At 40.7% G+C, this 14,103-nt stretch overlaps 1 protein-coding gene across 4 annotated transcripts in view; it reads right to left on the bottom strand.

Moving 5' to 3' along the window:
* The window catches only part of depdc7a (DEP domain containing 7, paralog a), a 40,136-nt gene that overhangs the window by 11,924 nt on the left and 14,109 nt on the right, over positions 1-14,103 (bottom strand). The gene's annotated exons all lie outside the window — the stretch shown is intronic.

Below are 14,103 nucleotides of genomic sequence, written 5' to 3' on the forward strand. Positions count from 1 at the left end.
TAAATTTTATGTAAATACTTCCACATAGAAAGAAGGGTTTAAAAAGAGCGCCTTTTAAATTGGGACAATTACAACCATTGAAAATAATTTTATTTAAAAATTTCCTGGACTGTGCACTGGAGCTGGTTTGGGAAATGAAAAATCTATTATGTTGAGGTAAAGAGAACAGAATCTTGTATTCACAGGACATTCAACTGATTCTTCCTATCAAACATTATATTTGAAGTTCAATCACCATTAGATGGACCCAAAAACCCCAACTTGCACAACATTACAAGTTGCTTTTGGGAAAAATATGTAGGCCAGAAAATTCAGCTTTTCTTCAGATATTGTAAAAAGACACCAATGACATTTAACCCAAGCAGACGGAGATAGGGCAGTTCAAAGGGCAAAGTCAACAATGCTGCTTATTATGTCAGAGTGTTAAGCTCAATCACATGCTCAAATCCCCAGCAGGCATTCATCACCAGCTGGGTAAATTTAAAAGGATATTGAGACAAATCAAGAAAAATACAGGATCTATATGCAAGATTTGAAAGATAGACTTCAGATCATTGTCATCAGTCCTCAGCCAAGGATCCGCAGTGGAAAAGATAAAGAACTTCAAATTCCTGGGTGACTGAAGATCCATCTTGGGGCTTCGTATCAATGCAATCATGAAGAAAGCTTATCAGCATATAAACTTCGTGAAGCGAAGGAGAGATTGAGTATGTCAACAAAGACTTGCAAATTTCTACAGGTGTATTCTGACTGGTTGTATCAACATGTGGTATAGAGGCGCCAATCACAGGACAGGAAAAGACTCGAGTTGTGAACTCAGCCAGCACTATCATGGGCACCAGTCTTCTCTCCATTAAGAAGTTCTACAAGAGGCAGTGTCACAAGAAAGCAGCCTCTATCAAGGACCCTTACCACCCAGGCCATGCCCTCTTCTCATTGCTACCATTGGGAAGGAGGTACAGGAGCCTGAAGAGTGAAGACAAACATCCAGAAGCTATCAGATTTCTGAGTGGACAATGAACCAAAGACCCCAACTTGCTTCTCTCTCCCCCCACCCCGCTTCTTTTGGACCATTTTGTTTTGATGTTAATTATAGCACCTGTATTTCTGCCACATGTTCATGACAATAAATCTTGATCCTATTCCTGGTCAAAAGGCAAGACTGATTCCGGAATCTGCATTAACAACTTTAACATTTAGTAGCAGGTATGATTAGAAATCTGCAGATGACAAAAATCAATGGGGTTGCTAAAAGATAATCTTCGGATACAGAATGATGCCACCAGCTGCCAAAAATCTGCTAGAGGAACTCAATGGGTCAAGCAGTGACACTGGGAGCAAAATAAAGGTCAACATTAACCCATAACCCTTCATCAGGACAATGATCAGCTATGTAGTTGGCAAGAAGAACTCATTCATGATAAAGGTTATGATCTATGTGAGGTGTTAAATTAGAATAGGTTAGGTACCAGGAATACAAGACCTGAGGGAATATTGAGGCACCTTAGTGCACAAGTCCAATTAGCCCAGAAGGTGGCAGCACAAGTAAAAACAGAAATGCTGGATGAACTCAGGAGGTCTCGCAGCACCCACGGGAGGTAAAGTTATATTACTGGTTTCGGGCCTGAACCCTTCAAGGCAGTGCAGATTGTTTGGGTGAAGGCATCAATACAGAGTGTTTGTCTCCATGAGTCAGGGTATCAAATACAAGGAGATCTTGGCAAACTTTACAGAAGTGGTTCAGCCATGCTTAGAATACTGTGTCACTACACAATAGGAAAAGTGCAACTGTATTGAAGGGTGCAGATGTTGCCGGGATATGGAGTACTTCTATTATGAGAGATTGGACTTGTTTTCCATGAAGCAGATGAGATCGAAGGGATACACAATTACAAAGTAGACAGTAGATGGAGCAAATTTTTTCCCTATGGCAGGTGTGTCCGAATAGTTTTAAGGGATGGAGTACAAGATCTAGAGGGGATCCCAGGAAGATTTTTCCCCCTACCCCCAATCCCCCCCCCACCCCCTCCCCCACCCCGAGGGCAGTTATAATCTGGAATACTGGCTGACAGGATGGGAGACATTTAAGCCACATCTGGATGAGCACTGGAACCATCAGGAGCTGCACCTGGTTTAGATAAGCTTTCGATGGTTGGCCGAGACCAGCCTCCTCCACAACCCCAGCAATGCATTTCAGGCACCCACTGTACTTAAAAAGAAACTTCCCCTTTATATCTCCCATAAACTTTCTTCCCCTCACCTTGTATAGATACCCTCTAGTGTTTGCAATGTCTAATTATATGCACATCCTCCACCAGGAACAAAGACTGGATCAGTTTGTACCTGAACGAACCACATGCTGGGAATGGTACATAGCCTTTGCACAGCAGATACGCCAGGCAATGACCATCACCAATAACCAGAGTCCAACCATCCACTCTCTTCATTCAAGGACAATTTCAACACAGTTCCCCATCATAAACATTCCAAGAGTATGCACCAGCCACATATGTACTGCAGTTGTGGAAAGCAGAAAAGAGGCTGAGCCTCCTTTGGAGGAGGACTTGCCTCCTGATACCCTCCATGTTGGAGGAGAAGTCAAACATCTGAAGGAGGACTCTCCATTTGCCTAGCAGTTTTGCACCTTCAACAATGAGTTCTGTACCATCTAAAGCAAGGCTGTTCAAGTTGACTGGGATTTACTAACCACCCTCAACATTCATCAACTTCACCACAGGCATTGTGGATGAAGTGTATACCCCAGACAAAAGGCAGTGCAATTACTCACACAAACTATACTGGCCAGATAGAGAGATCAGCAGGAACAACCAAGTAATGATCCATTACAATGTACTTAAAGTTCACAAGTCACCCAGTCCTAATGTCCTTCAAGATTGACCAATCAGCCCAACTCACTAACTACAAATTGTGGAAGATTCTTTCATTATTTGTCAGCAACCTTGACTTTTGTTGAAACACAAAATTAAGTATTTATCCAAGTTGAGTCTTGCCCCAATTCTAAAAACATACCATACCTCATCGCTCCACATATTTCGGACATGTGTTTATTTAATGCACTTCAAATAGATTCTCCTCTTCTTTTAACGGCATATCTTACAGTATTTTTTTTTAAATTGGAGAAAACCAAGGAATAAATGAAGGGACTGCAGCAACAACCTCAAATATAGACAGAGCATTGTGTTCAGTTCTGGTCATCTCATTACAGGAAGGATGTAGAAGCTATTTGCCAGGATTGGAGTCAGAGTCTGATGAGGCAAGGTTAGCAGAGCTAGGGCTTTTCTCTTTGGAGAAAAGGATGAGAAGCAACTTAGAGGTCTAAAAGATTATGAGGGATACAGATAGAATAGACAGCCACACCATTTTAACCAGAGTGACAGTAGCAAATACCAGAGGACATCTGTACAAGGTGAAGGCAGGCATGTTTAAAGATAGACAAGGGCAAATTTAAAAAAAATATATAAAACACATAGTAGTGGGTGCCTGCAAATGCATTGCCAGAGGTGATGATGGAAGCTTGTACAATAGGAACTTTTTAAAAAAAACTATGGACAGGCATATGGATGCAAGAAAAATAAAGAGTGAGGGTGTGAGGTCGGGAAGGTTTAGATTGTTGAACAAGTTTATATGGGTTGGCACAACATCATGGGCTGAAGGGCTTGTACTGAGCTGTAATGTTCTATGCTAGAAACTTGTTCATGCAACTTAAAAAAAAACTTTAAATCACTGTTGGACAAAGGAATGAACTCATGGTGCAGCAATGCTCCAGATACGCCCAGATGCTTTGGCATCTGTTGGAAACTGTTCAGCACAATTTAGATTCTCCCTCTGAACAAAACTTCTCCAGTTGTTCGTCAATGGCAGTGGAACATGAAAAATTCAATTGGCATGAGATTTTACTTTAAAAAAAATCCAATTTACTCAGAGCACCCAAATTTCTACCAACTCCATTTCCATTGAAACCATGCTATTTAAAGGGGCAATACCTGCATCCTTGTTCCCAACATGATCAGTGACATTATACAAGGGTGAATTCAGCCCATGCCTCACGTCCTATGGCGTTTAAGGCTCAATCGCTTATGGTTTCAAGGGCTGCTGCTGATCTCAGCTCACTGCTGCGTTAAGTTCACTCAAACCCCATCCTCAAGGAGCCCACTGGATCAGATAGTGAGGATAGAGGCAGATGAGACATGGCAGATGCTGGAACCAGGAGCAAAACAAGCTGATGGAGCAACTTAGTGGATCGAGCAGCATCAGAATGGTTGATATTTCATGTGGAACCTTCATTAAGGCTAGATAATGAAAAACTGTGCTGTGCAAGGAGATAAAACTCAGGTCGGGACCAGTGCACTTTATACAGCAAAGATGCATAAGCAATGTTTCAAGCTTGAACCCTTCAAGATATGAGCAAAATGTAGGCAGGCATCAACCTAAAACGTTAGTTCTGTATCTTTATCGTTGCTATATAAAGTCCACTGTTTGACCTGCTGAGTTTCTTCAGCTTTGTGGTTTTATCTCAATCACAGTCCCTGCAGACTTCTGTCTTTTACTCCACGTAATGAGGACAAGGTGGGCAGGACCGGAGGAGCGATGAACCAGGGATAAGTGAAGGAAGACACAGAGGCAGTTGATTGACAGATGGGGTGGCGGGAGGGGGTGGTGGAGAAAAGAGACACACAGAGACAGAACAGAAACAGATGAGGAAAAATCGCACAGGGTGGAGATGGAAGGAGTTAACATAAACCAATGGTTTCTCACGAGCTTTTTAGAGGAAATGAGAGTGCTTGCAGCAAGGCACTCACCTAGGACAAATCTCAAACGTTCCCACAATCTGATCAGATGCTAAAAATAGACACACCGTCTGTGCTTTTAGGAAAGAGACCACGGGCATGAGATAAAAGAGAATAGGAGTTGTCCCATGTCCTGCACCAGTATTTAGCCCTCAACCAAAATGAAACAGCTTATCATTACATAGCATCTTACTACACAGACTGTTCCTTACACCTTCCAGAAGTACTTGCTCATTGTAAAGCCAAGTTGCACAAGTCTCCTTTCTTTCTTTGGCCTGGCTTCGCAGATGAAGATTTATGGAGGGGGTAAAAGTCCACGTCAGCTGCAGGCTCAATTGTGGCTGACAAGTCCGATGTGGGACAGGCAGACACGGTTGCAGCGGAAAATTGGTTGGTTGGGGTTGGGTGTTGGGTTTTTCCTCCTTTGTCTTTTGTCAGTGAGGTGGGCTCTGCGGTCTTCTTCAAAGGAGGTTGCTGCCCGCCGAACTGTGAGGCGCCAAGATGCACGGTTTGAGGCGATATCAGCCCACTGGTGGTGGTCAATGTGGCAGGCACCAAGAGATTTCATTAGGCAGTCCTTGTACCTCTTCTTTGGTGCACCTCTGTCACAGTGGCCAGTGGAGAGCTCGCCATATAACACGATCTTGGGAAGGCGATGGTCCTCCATTCTGGAGACGTGACCTACCCAGCGCAGCTGGATCTTCAGCAGCGTGGACTCAATGCTGTCGGCCTCTGCCATCTCGAGTACTTTGATGTTAGGGATGAAGTCGCTCCAATGAATTTTGAGGATGGAGCGGAGACAACGCTGGTGGAAGCGTTCTAGGAGCCGTAGATGATGCCGGTAGAGGACCCATGATTCGGAGCCGAACAGGAGTGTGGGTATGACAACGGCTCTGTATACGCTAATCTTTGTGAGGTTTTTCAGTTGGTTGTTTTTCCAGACTCTTTTGTATAGTCTTCCAAAGGCGCTATTTGCCTTGGAGAGTCTGTTGTCTATCTCGTTGTTGATCCTTGCATCTGATGAAATGGTGCAGCCGAGATAGGTAAACTGGTTGACCGTTTTGAGTTTTGTGTGCCCGATGGAGATGTGGGGGTGCTGGTAGTCATGGTGGGGAGCTGGCTGATGGAGGACAACTCAACAAAACAGCATTCTCCAGTCTTCGCTGCAAAACATGCAGATGTACAACCAGGCATAATCGCATATACTCGTGTAATAGTCAACCTTTTTGTTTGACCCAAAAATCACGCATTTTCCTTATATCCCAAGTCAAACCCCTCCCCACAACCCCTATTTCTGGTCCCACCCACTGAGGCAAATCTTTGCCTAGATCACCAATGCCCTGAATGCGTGTTTACCAGCCAGTCCCGGCCATCTGAGCTCCCGACGCCTTGAATAACGCAGGTACTTCTTGCGGTCAAAAGTTGTAAAAGTCAACCCCTCTTAATTTGACCTGAAAAATTGGTCCCCAAAAATTCTATTACATGAGCATATATAACAGACATACTATACAAAATACATAATGCAGTCAAGTATTCATGTATAAAAATAAATTAATAATTTTGTGAATGCCACCTTAAGCAATTCCTTACTAATCACAGAGCACCGATTGCATAGGGAATACTTAAAGTGGTATGTGAGTGAAGAAAAAGGTGGAGAACCACTGCTTTAATACAAGGAAAAGTTAATCAGTTACATTTTTAGCCCTTTGTTATCGATGTAACGGTGACTTGCTTGTATTTGAAAATTTCAACAGATTTGACATTGAAATGTAAATACAAAATGTTAAATTCCAGGATCAAATGGAGAACTGATTATATTTAACATGGAGCACTGATTACACTTTGAACAGGTCAAAACCAACTAATTCACCACACCAGAGGCAGAAAGGAGAAAATTATTTTCGATATCACCTCCAAACATCTTTCATTCAACTTACACAGCCCTACTGACACTTTCAAATGACTCTTGAGCTGTGGGCAAATGGTGGGAGCTGCCCCAAAGGGCATGATGGATACATTTACTATTTACACACTATACATGCCCAAGCGTTTGGTTTAAATAGAATATTCTGAACCCTAAAGTCTGCAGATGCTGTGATTGTAATAAAAACACACAAGTGTTGAAGGAACTCAGCAGGTCTCCTTGCGTCCATAAGAGGTAACACATATAACCAACGTTTTGGGCCTGATCCCTTCAAGGTATGAGCAAAAAGCAGACAGGCACCTGAATTAAAAGGCTGAGAAGTAATGAAAGGCAGGGGAGGAGTATGGAACAGTGGTGTTATTTCGATATGGATAGGAGGACAGGAGAGAGAATAGGTGAGAATTAATTGGGGTAGGGAGTTGTGGACTATCACACACTTGTTGGAAAGGACCCACACACCAGAGCAGACAACAGCATTTCAAATATACTTCCCCAATTATACAGCCATCTCAACAACGTTAAGTTATAAAATTATTGGTTTATATCTTTACAATATGAAGTGCACTGTTTGACCAGATGAGCTTTTTCAGCATCGTGCTTTAATGAAGTTATTAGGTTTGCCAGTTACTTGTTACCAATGCTGTCATGCACAACTCCTGATAAATTATCAGAGGTGGTTAGTTTCAATAGAAATATACTTTCCTTCCAGAGTACTTTGCCAAAAAGAATTACATCCCACAGATTAATCATAGTTTAGTGTCTCACAATAATAGTACTGCAGCAGGGGAGCCTGGAATGTACGACCTCCCAACTCAACTGAGTGGTACCAACTGAGCCACTATCTCCTCTAGGGAATAAAGGAAAAACTGTCAGCAACAATAAGCTACCACCTCATTTCAGAGGGAAAGAGTTTCTATCTTGAAAAGATTACAGGCTGAGGCACGTACCACAAAGATTGTGAAAAGCTCACAACTGATCCAAAGATTTGACAGCAAAAACAAGGTGAGAATGAAGAGGCAGATTCACAAAGTTTAAAAATGGGGAAACCAGATTATCCACATTCCCCTTTGATAGAGAAGGGAACAGCCCATTAACCACGACAGCCAGAACAATTAATTTCCTCAATCATTTTTCCAGCAATCCACTCTTCAATGCTCTCAGATATTTCCATTCACGTGGACACTAGGGACATTTTAGTGGCCGATTAATACAAGAACACAAAAAATAGGAGCAGGAGTCGGCCACCCGGCCCATCGAGCCTGTTCTGCCATTCAATGAGATCGTGGCTGATCTGATGATAGGCTCATCTCAACCTACCTGCCTTTTCCCCATATTCCTCAGCTGTACAAAAATCTATCCAACCTTAAGTATATTTACTGAGGTCACCTCCACTGCTTCAATAAGCAGGGAATTCAGATTCACCACTCTCTGGGAAAAGCAGTTCCTGCTCATCTCTGCCCAAAATCTGGAGGCTATGACTCCTAGTTCTAATCTCCCCACCAACTTGCTTACCTCTATCTCAGCTATGCCTTTCATAATTTTGAAAGTTTCTACAAGATCCCCTCTCATTGTTCTAAATTCCATAAGTATAGTCCCAGACAATTCAATCTCTCCTCATAGGCTAACCCTGTCATCTCTGGAATCAACCTGGTGAACTTCCTGTGCACCACTTCCAAAGCCAGTACATCCTTCATGTAAGAACATAACTCCATTCAGTTCTCCAGATGCGGCCTCACCAGGACTTTGACCAGTTACAGCAGAACCTCCCTGCTCCTCCAGCAATGAAGGCCAACATTCTATTTGCCTTCTTGATATCCCGCTGCACCTGCAAACCAAATCTTTGTGATTCATGCACAAGCACTCCCAATTCCTTCTGCACAGCAGCATGCTGCAATCACTTGCCATTTAAATAATAATCTGAACTTCCATTCTTCCTTCCAAAGTGAATCACCTCACATTTACCTCACTAACCCAGACAGACGTCTTTGGAACAAGGAAACAGGAGCATCGAAGGGGAGCCAGGTGGTCACAGGAAGAGCATGCAAATTCTACACGGTCAGGCTTAAAGCCACTACTACTACGTGCTCCACCATTAGGTTCTGATCAGTCCTTTGTGGAGACTTGCCATCTACACTGGAAGCCCCCTTTTATTGAAATGTATTGTTGGCTTAAAAAGTACTTGATTAGTACCACCATGTTCAGGAACAGCTGCTCCCCCTCCACCATCAGAGTCCTCAACAACAAACTCAATCAGGGACTCATTTAAGGACCTTTACTTTTGCACTTTATTTTTTTTCTCTCTCTGTATTGCAGTTTGCTTACACTTCTTTGTTTACATGTGAACTATGAGTCATTTTATTTTTGCACTACCAACAATGGTGATTCAGCCTTGCCTGCAGAAAAAAGAATTGCAGGGTTGTATGTCATGCCATGCATGTACTCTGACAATAAATATGAAATGTTTAAAAAAAAATCATCTGAAGACATCTCCCTTATTCTTAAAAGAATAAGGATCCTTTAGATTGTTCCTCTTATAGACCAATTTCCCTTTTAAATTTTGATGCCAAGATTCTGTCTAAGATCCTGGCCTCTAGAGAATGTTATTCCCCTTTTTTCTGAGGACCAAATGGGATTTATTAAAGGACATTACCCACATTCACTATCTCTTAGGTATCCTTTACTCCCCTACAGTTTCGTTCTCTGAATGTATCATCTCTTTAGATGCCAAAAAGCATTCAATAGAGTGGAATGGGAATACTTATTTTGTGTACCGGAGAAATTTAATTTAGGGTTGGGTTCTCAAATTATCAATTGGATAAAACTGATACAACTATCCCCTACAGTTTCAATTTTTGTCTCCTTCAATTAAATCTAAACCCTTTAAACTGCATCGTGAAACCAGACAGGGTTGTCCCTCAAGTCCTCCCTTATTTAATTTGGTTTTGGAACCATTAGCAGCCAGTTTTCAGCAATCAGCAGAAATCTCTGGAGCTGGAAATACTCATAAGGAGTCTCTCCATGCTAATGATTTTCTGCTGTACACATCTAATTCTGACCGCTCGATTCCACACATCTTGCTACTTCTCAATCAATTTGGTCAATTCTGAGGATATAAATTAAACCTGCAAAAGAATGAAATGTTAGTTTAGAATTCTTCCTGCTCCTTAAATTCCTCTGTCCCTTTTAAAATTGTTTAAAAAAAAAACAATTTAGCCATCTAGGCATTACTATTACTAAAAGATTTAATAATTTGTTTAAGGAAAATTTCCTTACCCTACATGTTAACAAGTTCCTAGCTCAATGATTTCCCCTTTCGATAACTTTAATTGGACGCATTATTATCAAAATGAATATTATACCAAAATTCTTATATTTTCCAAACTGTATTTTAGGTTTTTTGTTCCTAAATATTTCTTTTGATTTATTTGATTCTCTCATCTCCTTTATTTGGAAAAATAAGCCCCCCCCCCCACCTCTAAAAAATTCCTTCAAAATATTTTTTTTAATGGGGGTTTGGCATTACCCAATTTTAGATGTTATTACTGGGGAGCGACTATTAGATGTATCATTATTTGGATTCAACATAATGAGTACCAAGATGCTTCAGGATGGATTGACCTAGACATTAAATCTACTAAAAGGCATTCTCTTCTTTCCTGGGTGGTATTAAAAAAATATAGGAACAAGACTTTCAATGACCATTTGCCGAAACTACGTGGGATTCTATTTTGAAATGTGTTCACTCTCCTTTATGCTCGGCACTCATTAATATAATTTAAAGTAGCCCATTGGGCCCATTTTACCAAGGTTCAATTAACTGAATTTTATCCCAACACCTCTTCTAAATGTAATAAATGCATAACCAAGGAAGGTTCTTCTCTCTAATTCCTGGAAAGGGGTGTAAAAACATCTCTTCTAAATGTAATAAATGCATAACCAAGGAAGGTTCTTCTCTCTAATTCCTGGAAAGGGGTGTTTTACACTTTGTCATTAGTTCTTAATATCAACTTGACTCCCAGCCCTTTTTTTTGCAATCTTTGGAGTGAGTGAACCAATGGATTTAACATCAACTTCTTCTCAATCCCAAGTAGTGTTTTTTTGCTTCCCTCTGTAGATTATTGGTCTCTTTGATCCCATTGTTACTATTAGTAGTAGTGGACCCCTTAACTTGGCCAACCATCTTCATAGTTCTTAGTTTAGAAATATTTTTTCTCTTTTCCAATTAATAAGATGGGCTCATGTGTATGCACCTTGCTGTCATTTGATATTTGTAACTTGTTATTAATTTACTTTATCATTATTATCACATGTACCTATGTATTTTGCATAAAACAAATCAAAAGATTGAAAAAGCCAGTACTTCCATTAAAATTTTAAACACAAAATGGGTTCAAAATTAAGAAACAGGGAAATTTCAAACAAATGGTCAAAAAGGTCAGAATTTTTAAAAAAATCTATAAAATAATCTTCACTTTTCAGTATTTTTCACCAATGCCAGAATTTGGGATCAACAAAACTGAGGCAGGTGGGGGGATGACACTCGCACAGAGATCAGACTTCAGACTTCTAGCATTCAATGCAATAACTTTCCTTCATGGAATGGCTTTATAGCAAAAATAAAACATCAATCACAGGAAATCAATGAGACGAAGGCTACTATCAGAGGGGGAAGTTGGGTTTGAAGCAAGTTTGATGCTACCTCTGATGGACAAGAGGTCTAAGAGCTTAGTGTCTGGATCGGCTCTGCTGCCAACAGTGGAACAAAAGGAAATGTAAACTCTTTCAAGCTCAATGAAGAAAAGAGTACATCAGAGAAGAAAAAAAATCCTTTTCAAACTTAATTGAAACCCATAATTTTTGCATCTTCCAAGTAATTTTACTCATTAAAATGCATCAAAAATTCTTCAAAAATATACAAGTAGCTAGAAACTTAATTATACCTCAAAACAAAAAAGCCCACCATTTCAAATAAATTAAACATTTGTACTGCACTAGATTATTTCAACATGAACCTTTCTTCAACCTCAGACTTCGTCACTAAAGGCACAAGGAAGGATTTCTCAATAGCTTCACAACTGATGTGGAGAAAGCAGCAGATTTAAAGTGTGACAATTCAATGACCTCTTGCTCATTCTAAATTTAAATTTAAAAAAATACACTGTCCCTAGCAGACACACCTTTGGCTCCCTACAGATCAAGTTTGGGAAATACCTCCCTAAAATTCTCAGCCTCTCTACATTTTCTTATGAAATGTCCCTTAAAATTCACTAATGATCAAGCCTTTCATCACATTTTCTTATCCAGCTCTGTGGCTAATCTTCATGAAATCTTAATAGGTGGCTTAACTGATAGCACCACACTATAACAATATCAGTGGCCCTCGTTCAAATCTGGCACTGTTGTGTCTGCATGTGTTTTCCCTGGGTTCTTCAGTTTCCTCCCACCCTCCAAATAATGTACAGGGCTGTAGGTCAATTTGGATGCAATTGGACAGCATGGGTTTTAATGGACAGAATCAGCTTCTACCGTGCTATAAAAAAATTAAATTACATTTTTTTAAAAAAATTAAATTTAACATTTTTAAAAAAAAACATTCAGCCCATTGCTGGAAACACAAAAGTGCCTTGGGGTGTTTAACAATATTAAAGATGTTGCATAAACTTAGGATGTTGTGTAACTGAGCACACCCAAAACACTTAAAATACAGGAAACACTACAACTTCCAACAATATTGCCTACAACTATTCAAGTAGGACTTGATTTCATTCATGACCTTCCCACGAATAAAATGCTCAGTGTGTTGGCACTGTAACAAACATTCTGCTGGTGACCCAGAAGAAGAGTGGAACCAACCAATGCAAACTAGAAATTCTTGCTCTGCTAGATTCGAGCTTTCTATGCATTGCACACATTTCATTTGTTTCAAAAATACATTCTTCATACTCAAGGAAATGACAGCTAAAAGATCATTTGAGGCTTTGCACTGTACACCTGCAGCAGAATTTAAAATTTGCAAGTGTACTTCAATATTTGCTGCCTGGCAACACTGCAAGGGAGCAAGATGGTTCCACGATCAACTTATCTGACCTCCACTCCTTCCAAAAGACTGTTAGATACGCACATAGATGCAATAAGAGGGTTAGAAGTGCAAGGAAGGGAAAAATTGTGGAGTACGTTTACAAAGGTCGCACAGCATAGTGGGCTGAAGGGCCTGTAACATTCTATGTTCTTCCTGGGCAACTCCTCAGGATTTAGACTGGCTGCAGGGAAATGGGAGGGATGGAGAGTGCAATGAGAATGTGTGACAGAATGGAAGCGCAAGAGACTCAGTGATGCAAATAGACAGTCTTTTGCCCAGGGCATGGGAGTCTAGGACCAAATTTAGGGAGAGAGGAAAGTTTTTAAAAAGGGAGTAGGGAGAGTGTTTTTTTCTCCAGAGGGTGGTGAGGATATGGAGCAAGCTGGCAGAGGAAGCTACAATTTCAATGTTTAAAAGACAGACAGGCAGCATGGACAGGAAATGTAAGGGATAGAAACAGAAAAATAGGTACAGGAGTAGACCATTTGGCCCTTCAAGCCTACACCACCATTCAATATGATCATGGCTGATCTGTACCCGGTTCCTGCCTTGATCCCCTTAGCCACAAGGGCAAAGCTTACCTAGTCTTAATTTTTTATTTTTTTTTTTTTAATTTTTTATTTTTCACACTATAAACCACATTGATCAAGATACATACATTTTCCCTCTTGAACATATACAGTGTCATTTTCTTCCCCCCCCCCCTCCCTCCCTACCTCCCCTCCCATTCATTTAAAGTTCAGAAAATAGGATACATTAAACCCGTCAAACAATGTTGTCACTCAATAAAAACAAACAAGAAATTCCACTGAGTCAGTTCTTTTCATTCTCTTCTCCTTCTGCCTACTCTTAAATATTGACAAGGAACCAGCCTCAACTACTTCTTGTGGCTAAGAATTCCATCGACCCACCATCCTGAGAGAAGAAAATTTTCATCTCAGTCCTAAAAAAACTTCCCCCTTATCCTTAAACTGTGATCCCTGGCTCTAGTTTTTCCCCAGCATTGGAAACAACCTTCCTGCATCTAGTCTGTCTAAACTCTTAATAATTTTATATGTTTCTATAAGATCCCCCCTCAATCTTCTAAATTCCAGAGAATACAAGCCTAGTCTATTCAGCTTTTCTTTATATGCAAGTCCTTCCATCCCTGGTATCAGTCTAGTGAACCTTCTCTGCACCCCTCCATGGCGAGGATGTCCTTCCTCAGATGTGGCCAAACAGGCAGATTGAACTACTCAGGTTAGCAAGCACAAGTTGAGCCGAAGGTTTTGTGCTACACATCCATGAATAAA

Source organism: Narcine bancroftii, chromosome 1 (assembly GCF_036971445.1).
Source record: "Narcine bancroftii isolate sNarBan1 chromosome 1, sNarBan1.hap1, whole genome shotgun sequence".
Classification (NCBI taxonomy): domain Eukaryota; kingdom Metazoa; phylum Chordata; class Chondrichthyes; order Torpediniformes; family Narcinidae; genus Narcine; species Narcine bancroftii.